The sequence below is a fragment of the Molothrus ater genome, chromosome 18 (assembly GCF_012460135.2).
Source record: "Molothrus ater isolate BHLD 08-10-18 breed brown headed cowbird chromosome 18, BPBGC_Mater_1.1, whole genome shotgun sequence".
Taxonomy (NCBI): domain Eukaryota; kingdom Metazoa; phylum Chordata; class Aves; order Passeriformes; family Icteridae; genus Molothrus; species Molothrus ater.
This window is the reverse complement of record NC_050495.2, coordinates 5,850,009-5,860,457: the sequence shown is the minus strand read 5'-3', so window position 1 is coordinate 5,860,457 and position 10,449 is coordinate 5,850,009.

The window sequence follows — 10,449 nt, the reverse complement described above, 5'->3', positions numbered from 1 at the left end:
TCAACTTAATTTTAAGAGAAATTTAAGAGCTAACTAGGCAGCAAAAGGAAAAAATACACACTTTTATTCATGAGCTAATATACTTCCCCTCACTGACTTTTTAGCAAATATGTTGCTAATATCTCTTCTAAAGTACTGATAAACTTCACTGGTGTGTGATTTAGCTATTACTGGAACACTCCTTTCTGAAAACAAATAGAAGGAAGGGGAAAAGTGAAAGGGTCCTGTGAGGTGATGGATAGCTTGTCCCAGAAAGAGCAGGAACGAGGAACCTGCAGGAGCAGAGCATGGCCCAAAGCCTGTAGCAGGCACATTTCCTCCCTGGATCAGCATTCCAAGGGCAAAATGAGGCAGAAAGCCTGGCTCAGTTCAGTTCTGCAAGCACAAGTGAAGTTAATCTGAGACAAAGCAGCAGCCTGAACACACAGATCCCCACATGATGCTCCAAACAGCCCATTATCCTTCTCAACAGGTGCCCTTGAACCTTCCCCTGCTCCTGTGAGCTGTTTTGCTATTATTATTATTATTATTATTATTATTATTATTATTATTATTATTATTATTATTATTATTTTATAACAATATTCATAACAATTGTTGGGCAAGTGCATGGATGCAGTGTGCCACTGCACACAGCAAATATCTGACCTACATGGAAAACTTTTGAATGAAGCAGATGAATTTCTGCTTGCCCTGGACTAGACTGAAGCAACTTTTGGACAAAAAGTTGCAAATGATACATGCAAGCAGCAGGACACCATGCTTTTTCTATCTCAAAATCCAGAGAGCCACTTAATTCCTGCTTAAGCCAGACCCACTCCCTGATGGTTTTCAGCAGTGTGCTTTGGAGATAAGACCAGATAGAACATCAGATGATCCCAAAATGTTCCATGCAGTGAGCTGAAAGTTCAAAAATCAAAATGAAATCTAAACAAACAAACGACCTAAAAAAAAAATAATCTTACCCTTATCTCAGACGAGCTGAAACAAGCTAGAGGAGAAATGATATCATGCAGGAGCTGTGTCAGGCTCTGAGAGGATGTTCTCATGGTTTGGCAACACTCCCAGGGTTTCTTTCCTTACTTCAAATGAGTTGGCAATACTAGAAATGAGTAACTGAGAGCAAAGCCTTTGCTTCAAATCTAACCAGGACAGGGTTAATGTGGCAGTTCTTTCCAAAGGTATAGGAAAAACCATCCACCAGGCTACAACAAATGATGAATTTTGCTCCAAAAAACCTCTGGTTTTGCTAAGCACAAATTCCAGGACATTGGGTACCAACCTGCTCCTCCTCAAGGTCTGCATTCCACCCTCTGGTCAGAAATAGGAGTTACCTCAAGTCAGGTCTCATAAGTTTTTGGAGGCCATTTTTCACTTAGGATAGCTTAGCTACCTTTGAAAGCATTGGCAAAATAGCTTCTGTTGCAGTGTTAGAAACAAAAAGGTTTTAATAAAAGGCAAAATAACAAACTCTTTACAGAGAAAAACTGATTTAGGTATAAGAATCCCTTTTACTCTTAGTAAAACTCTTCACAAAAGTGATTAGTTTCTTTGTTCTCTTCTTTTTCTAGTAAATTGCCCAGGTGAGACTTTTTAGCTCTTGCCCAATTAGCTATCCTTAAGTTTGAGGTGAAGTCCCTTAAGCTTATAAAATCCCTTTTCAACATAATCAAAAAGAGAAACTTCTAAGCTTATTTCCTTTTTAAGGAGACAAAAGAGAGTTTTGTCAACAGAAGACACATTCCTACCCTGGTCCAGCTGGGATGGAGTGCTCAGAGAGGGCTGCAGCTCTGGGCACGCACTGGGGGCTCAGGCACAGGAGGCTCTCAGGAGGGCACAGCTGAATTAAATGTTCCTGCTGTCTTGGGATTCTGCTGGTCTGACACCCAAGATGTGTCACAAAGTCTCTTTTCCCAGCCTGGCAGTCAAAGGAGTCAGAATTCTTCTATTCTTTTTCTCAAGCTTGTTTATTGTTTCTTATCTATAAAACTCTTTCTCTGGCCTGCTGAGGTCTGTCTGGCAGGTTGGGTTGAGGCACACTGCCCACCTCAGAGGGGGTGTTATTTTTTATACTAAAAACTACATGTACATTATTTACCATAACTTCCAAATACCCATCACCTGTGTTAGACAGTGAGCTTCTACCTTAAACCAATCCAAAAGTGCCACCATCACCCAGAAGATGGAGGCCAAGAAGAAGAAGGAGAAAGGCTGGACACGCCCAGATTCCTCCACCTTGCCTCCTGAACCCCCATTCTGAAAACCCCAAAAACCCATTTTTTCACCCTGTGCCTTGAGCTGTTTTATTTTCCAGCATCAGTCTCATTACGTGGTGATGACAATGGGAAGATGCCATCAGCTCACATCCCAGGCAGCAGACCAAGAATTAAATGTTACAACTCACTTTAAAAGTTCTTTGACCAATCACACAAAGCAAAAGCACATTGACAGTAGTTCCATCCAACCACTATAAGCACAGGTACCTTTGGTTAAAACAATGCTTGCTTATTTCAAATACAATACCTGCTTGTAAGCCTTAAAACACAATGCACAGAGCTCCATTATTAAGCTTAAAACTTCTTAATATCTTGCTAGATAAACTTTTCTGTAGCTTAAAGAGTTATTCTAGCCAAGCGTTAATGCACAGACCATTTGTTCTGTTTGTCCTTGCTTTTCTACATTTTACATAATTTTTCTGCTGACCAATCCCATGACCACTGCTTAGCTCTAATCACTGCTCTGCTGTCTCTGAAACTTCCCTTTTGCAGCTTTCTCAAAACCCTCTGATTTTGTAGATTCCCACACACATCCTGGGCACCTGCTGGGAGCTCAGGCACAGAGGGCTCTCAGGAGAGCACAGCTGCATTAAATGTTCCTGTTGCAGCCCCAGCACAGCCCTGCTCAGGCAGAAAGGGCTCTCAGGAGGGCACAGCTGCATTAAATGTTCCTGTTGCAGCCCCAGCCCTGCCCTGCCCAGTCAGCTCCTGGCCCAAGCCCCTGCCCAGGGATCAGTGCACTGACAGCTGGAACAGCTGGAGCAGGGCAGGAACCAGCCTGGCCAGGCACTGCTGCTGCTGCAGCTCCAGCAGGACACATCTGGCAGCCCTGTGGGCTGGAAAACAGCCCGAGGGACACTTGGGATCAGGTGGCACAGCTGGCATGTGCCACCACACCAGCGTCAGCCAGGCCCTGCCCAAGGTCACCAGCATGAGCTGGCCCAGGGCAGCACCACTGATATTGAAAGGACAAAATTCATTAAATGAGCCTCTTGTCATCCTCCAGCCCTTGCTGGTGACCTGAGGTGACCCAAGGCCACCTCTGCCAGCTCATTTGTCCCCAGAGGGGTGCAGTGTGACCCACGAGGGGTGCTGGGGAGAGCAGATTCCTGCAAGCTGCAATTTGCTGGCCATCAAATAGGTGTGGATGGCTTGGCAGATCCAAAATTACAGTGCAAGTAGGAGTACAGGGGAAATTATTATTGTCAGGATTTTATGGAGAAAATAACCATGTAGAATGTATTTTAAGGTGGTAGTTTAGACAGGAGCACGATAGCATCATAAACCATAAGAGGAAAACTTGAGGCATTTAAAAACATCAGAGGAAAAACGAGAGTGAATTACTACTGCCTCTTCTTTCCTAGTTATTTGTTGTCTTAAATGATATGTGTGTGCCTGAGAGTGCATTTTTAAATATATTCCCTTTTTTTCTCTACAGGTAGATTTTACAAATGGAAGAGCTCACACTGCTGCTGTATTAAGGAGTAAAAATAAAAATCTGTGAGTGTTTACAAGTGCCAGCCAGAGAGAACAGGTAACTGCATCCGTCCAGGAGATGAAGGATGCCATCAGACCATCTGCAGCCACCAGAGCCAGCAAACTCCCTCTGAAACCTCCCACCCCTCCTCCCAGAGCCCTGCCAGAGCAGGCACACACCCCCATAAGTAGGTTTGATTTATGATGGGACCTTCTCAGTGCTCCTTTGTGCATCAGCTCTGCCTCTGGAGTGAGGGGCAGGTTCCAGGTTAGAGATGCAAGCAGGTCAGGATGCACCAAGATGGTTCTGGTGCTTCTGTGGAGCAACCCAGATCCTCAGGGATTTTATGGAGTCAGAGCCTGAAGTTCACCTTAAATTGCACTGCACAAGGAGTTCCTACACAGCGGGACAGGCAGGGCTGTGAGATGTTCACCCTCCAGCGTTTCAGTGTGTGCTCCCCAGGGCCAGTGTGGGTGACACTCCACATGTCCTCCATTTGTCACAAATAAATGTCACAAACAAATGTCCTTCAGGGAGGAACTGAATGTCAGCATTTCCTGGGCCTTGTCAGGCAGACTCACACTGTGCTAAGGATTTCTGGAGGGAAGCAGAAGCTCTGACTGCATGGAGAGAGGCAGTGGGATGGGAAACACCTCATCTTCCCCAGGTGAGAGGCTGGAAGGTGGCAGAACAGGTTTTTGTGAGAGCTGTTTGTTAGCTGAGCTCTCAGCTCTGCCTACTGGCCTATCACTGAAAGCTTGTACCTGATAAAAGAAGACATGGATGAAAGGTTAAAATCTATTTAGGCAACTTTCTAGGAAGGCTTTTCTCTCTTTTTCAAAAGTATAGTCAGGATCTGCTCTGCTTTGAGACTCTACTCCAACGATTTCACTGCAAACCACCACCCAAGTGGGAAGCTGCTGAATGAGGTGTGTGGTTGACACAGAGAGGCACCGAGTGCTGTCAGCCTCGGGGGAACTCCCACAGCTTTCCAAGTTATCTTTCCCAAATTTCAACTTCGGAACTTTTGGAAGTTTTGGATGACAAAACACTGCCTCCCAGTGCAGGAGAGGAGGACAAGGCAGAGCTGGGCATCTCCCAGGGCTGTGGACATCTGTCCCTTGTGGATGAGCTGATGGGTGTGCAGAATGCTCTGCTGGCACCCTGTGTCCCAGCAGGCTGTGGCTGAGTGAGTGGCTGTGTCAGGCTGTGGGCAGCCAAAGCCTCAGAGGGTGAAGCTGGAAAGGCTGGAAAGGCCCCAGATCCAGCTCACCATCCTCCTCCTCCTCTGCCTCCTGGAACATCCACTGCCCATGGGCTCTATCAAGCCCTGAGCAGCTTTGACCATCCAGTCCCTTCCAGACCCACAGGCAAACTGCACTGACACTCTGTGGCCTGGCTGTGTCACACATCAATAAATACAGCAGAGCTCACTGCAGGCACAATCTGAGAGCATTTCAAAATCTGCAGGCATTTCTAGGTGTAAGAGAAAAGCAGCTCCTCCCCAGTGAACAGTTTCACAGGTGGTGCAAACCAGCCTGGATGCTGACTCCAGTGGGGCAATGCAGGTTTCTGTAATTTAAAGCTCTGTCCCAGAGTATTTAGAAAGTGGGGCTCCCTTCGTGCCACTCCCAGGGTATCTTCATGTCCCAGCACTCCCTGGCTGGGAAATTGTCAGCCAGGAGTGTGAGTTACTTCAACAGCTACATCACTTCAGACAAAACCCAGCCATCTGCTCTACCCTCTAATTACAAATGCAGAAAACATAATTCACAACCAAATCACATATAAAAGGCAAGAAAATGAGCAATTAAAATGCACATTCTGCCAGGCAAATCAAGCTTCCCTTCCCAGCCAGGCTGTACCACTGCTGCTCTGGCCTGTCACAGGCAGGGTCAGGATTAGTCCTGGATCACTGGAGAGCCTGGTCCTGCTGCTCTGTCTGATAGCAGCTTCCAGCAGCCTCCCAGCAGCCTCCCAGCCTTGATCCCCTCTTCAGCCAGGGACTCTCTCCAGCTCCAGCCTGCTGCTCTGCTTACCAGTGACTTGCCAACCCTCAGGATCATTTTTTCCAAGGGAGCAATTTATCTTTCCAATATGCAGACGTATCTTTTTTATTCCCCACTCCCTGCCTCTCTTCTGGAGCGCTCCTGGCTCACAGGTGGACACAAACTGGAGGGAATAAGCAGGGATGGATGGTGCTGTGTTTGCCAGCAAGCACCCCAGGCTGAATCCATCAGTGGTGCAGCGTGGCTGCACTTAGTGAAGTTATCATCCCCTCTGGAATGTGCATTAACATTCCAGCATCATTTATACTCTACAAGTAATTCAAGCCTACAGGGGCAATCTCTTGCATGTTCAAAATTCAAAGTCTCCTTCTGTAGCATCAGCTGATTCAGAAGGACTGAAATGCATCTCTGAGGGTCCTTGGAGAGGGATGTTCCACTGGGGAGAAGGATTTGACCTTACCCCCACATACCTGACTGGGAGCCTGGATGACAGACAGCTCTGTCCATCAGTCTGTCCATCGCTGACGTTTGCCAGCTCTGTGTGTGGGAGATGGGGCAAAGGGGACTCAGCAGCCTCAGATTCAGCACCAGCAGGGCCCTGTGACCTCCCACCTCCCTCTGCTTTACAGCAACACTCTGAAATCAGGATTGCAGGGGGTCCCACACTGAATCAAGACAACCAAAGAGCTCCTAGCAGGTGAGAGGATTTTGTCCTTCCCATTTGCTTAGCAGCCTCTGTGCTGAATCAGTACCAATCCTCTATAACTTTTTTTTTTCAAATATTTGGATATTTTAAAAGCCAAACAAAAGACATGCAATGAGTTATAAATTCAAAGAAGATTTTTTTAGGTGCCAAACTGCAGCTGAACTGTAGTTATGGTTATTATACCTAAACAGACATAAAGCTATAATGTGGATCAACACATTTTATCACAGTCATTCACTGAACACTGAGTCCATGCAGCTTAGCTATTGCCTTTCTATAGCCCTGGAAGATTTACCATAGTTTCAGATTAATCTGGAACTTTATTATGTAGTTATTTTAATCTCACTTTATTTCATCACTGCTTGGAGTCCTATTATCAAAGTAAGATCCTGTTAAGATACAGCAATGATGAATGGTGTTAGAACCAGCTGAAACAGAAACAGAATCCAAATCTGTTTTGCTATATGCAGTTAAAAAAATATCAAGAGAGCCTTCACGATGCATTATAGAGGGATAAAGGGGCTCCTATACAACCAGCAGCTCTGGGGACAGAGCCTCTCCAGCAGGTTTCCTGCCTGACTGCACCAAGTCCTTTGTCTTGCCATGAGGTTTTGGAGGTGGAATTGCTGTTGAAGGGAGCTCTGAGAACAAGCCTGGTGCTTGGGGCTGCAGCCTTTGCCCTGTCAGGGTGCTGCTCAGACATTCCCTGGGGGGTGCTTTGCAGCCCCGCTCCTCAGGAAGGAATTCAGGGGAGTGTCAAAGACAGTCAAGCGCTCTAAAGCACAAATTTACATTTCATCTGCCAAGATACTTAAAGCATATAAATATCTAAATGCTACCCTGAAACAGAATGTTTTCCTAAACTGGGACTGAACGTTTTTAGGACGTGGTTAGAAACATAAGGATGAAAGGCACCATGAGGCTGTTTGGGAAGAGGCAGGGAAGGCTGCTCCCCCAGCAGAGCAGTGCCAGCCAGCACTGTCCATTGCCAGGTGGGCTCATCCCAGAAAGGGTGTGCTCATCTCCAAAGGGGTGTCCTCATCCCAAAAAAGGTGTGCTCATCCCCAAAAGGGTGTGCTCATCCCAAAAAAGGGTGTGCTCATCCCAAAAAGGGTGTGCTCATACCAAAAAGGGCGTGCTCATCCCAAAAAAGGTGTCCTCATCTCCAAAAGGGTGTCCTCATCCCAAAAAAGGTGTGCTCATCCCCAAAAGGGTGTGCTCATCCCAAAAAAGGTGTCTTCATACCAAAAAAGGTGTGCTCATCCCAAAAAGGGTGTACTTATCCCAAAAAAAGGGTGTCCTCATCCCAAAAAGGGTGTGCTCATCCCAAAAAGGGTGTCCTCATACCAAAAAGGGCGTGCTCATCCCAAAAAAGGTGTCCTCATCTCCAAAAGGGTGTGCTCATCTCCAAAGGGGTGTGCTCATCTCCAAAAGGGTGTCCTCATCCCAAAAAGGGCGTGCTCATCCCAAAAAAGGGTGTCCTCATCCCAAAAAAGGGTGTGCTCATCCCAAAAAGGGCGTGCTCATCCCAAAAAAGGGTGTGCTCATCCCAAAAAGGGTGTGCTCATCCCAAAAAGGGTGTTCTCATCCCAAAAAAGGTGTGCTCATCCCCAAAAGGGCGTACTTATCCCAAAAAGGGCGTGCTCATCCCCAAAAGGGTGTGCTCATCCCAAAAAAGGTGTCTTCATACCAAAAAAGGTGTGCTCATCCCAAAAAGGGTGTGCTTATCCCAAAAAAGGGTGTCCTCATCCCAAAAAGGGCGTACTTATCCCAAAAAGGGCGTGCTCATCCCAAAAAGGGTGTGCGCATCTCCTGCCCCCGCTCCCCAGCACCTGCTGGGACACCCTGAGCCAGCCCCACGAGGGGACAGAGGACGCTGGCTCGGGTCCCCTCGCTGCGCACACACCACAGCTGCTCTGGGATCTCTGCTTTTCCCTCTTTGCCCTGCACGGCCGCCATCCCCATGGGATCAGTCCCTCGGGCAGGGCCAGCACAGGTGCCCCCAGCCCGCTCGGTGCCCCGCTTTGCCGCGGGGTTCGCTCTCCTGTGTGGTTACGCACCCATCCCCGAGGGCCATGCCCGGCCCGGGGGGCACCTGCCCGGCCCGGGAGCTGCAGAAGGGATCGGCTCAGGTGAGGTGGAGCAGCCTCGGCACGGGCAGAGCCCCGCGGCAGCGCAGCGGCACCGCCGCCCGGTCTGCACCGTCCTCTAGCGGCCACCGGGCCCGCTTCCCTGGCCACGGGGCAGGGCGAGCGGGGCAGCGCCTTCCCTTCCCTCCTTCTCCTTCTCCTCTCCTCTCCTCCCCTTCCCCTTCCCTCCTTCTTTTCCCCTTTCCTTTCCTTTCCTTTCCTTTCCTTTCCTTTCCTTTCCTTTCCTTTCCTTTCCTTTCCTTTCCTTTCCTTTCCTTTCCTTTCCTTTCCTTTCCTTTCCTTTCCTTTCCTTTCCTTTCCTTTCCCCGCCCCTCCCATCCAGGTGAGGTGGCACTGCCACCCTTGCAGGGACACTGCAGCTGTCACACTGCTCATCAGCAAGGCTGTCTGTCTCTCACTTGGGAACTGCAGCTCTCGGCCATCAAACCTCAGTTTCCAGCAGCACAGCACGTGGCATCTCCCATCTCCAGCCGAGATGACTGAAATGTAAATCCTCACACTCCCAGCCTGCAGGAAACTGATGTAGGAAAAGGGATGTGATGATTCATTTGTTTTGTATCTCTGAGCCCAACGCTCTTTCCCCAAGAGCAGCCCAAGAATGCACCTTGCCACCCACCTCAGTATTTGATAAAAGTTACAGGAGCAGCTGTGATTGATGCTCCTCCTCACACAGCGCTCCAGCCACTCTCTGGATAACGTGTGGTGTTATTGAGGCATCAATTATCTTCAGCACGAGCACAGCTCCATTAGCAGGCCTGCAGCCTGCTCCTTTTGATAAGGTTTACTCTGTGCATTTATCAACAAAATGGGGATAACCAGCAGGACACGGAGTCTGCAGCTTTTAACTCTGTTAGGACAGAGATGACGTTCACATCTCTGCATGCACCATCAAGCAGAGCATCCTGTCTGCTGGGGTTTATTCCTCTGGAAGAGGAAGGCAGTTTCACTCTGATTTTATCTCTTTTGGCTCTATTCACATGCTCCAGAACTCTGTTTTTAGAGCTGCAAGTATGGCCCAGGGACAGGGCAAAGGAACTGCAGAAAAGCAATTTTTTTTAGTAACAGGTCTCAAACTTTCTTCATAAACTACACAAAGATAGACTCTTGGCTTATTAATAGCAGTAAATCTCCAAGTCCAATAGGCTTCAGTTAATGAATATTGATTATGATAGTGCTGGAAAAAGCTAGTGTCAGTGAAACTGAGATCCTGTAGCCCTTTCGCCTGAGCAGGGCTGTAAATTAATTGAGAGCTTGTTTTTCAAAATTAGGTAGAGGAAAACACAGGGGTTATGGCTGCACTGTAGCTCTCACAATCTCAGGGATATGAAACCACCTTAATGCTAATAGCAGCACTCATTTGCAGATGTAAATTTGCACTTCCCTCTATCTCCCAATGAATATCTTAAAAGTAAGAATCTAAGCTGATTAACACAAACATTGTGGTCACCTCAACCTTTGACTCCCCAGATAAATCACATCATGCTCTTGCTGAGCAGCTCTATTTTGCAGCCAGGCTGGGATGACTTTGAATGGAAGCTCAGGAAAATAAACCAAGGGCAGTCCATTGAGTCAGAGACCTTACTGTTACCCTCTGGTGGGGGACCAAGGCAGTGATGGGTGGGGAGGCTGCAGGGTTATGTCAATATTTTCATAAAACTGTGTATTATGCTCACTGAAATAGCCCAACAACAACAAAAACCCCCAGAACAGACCTCTCCCCCCTCCCCACATCTGATAAAAACTAAATAATAACAGGAGTGACTTATGCACTCACTGCCTGCTACTTCAATCTGGCCTTCCAGTTAATACACCCCATGATTAAAGCATCTAT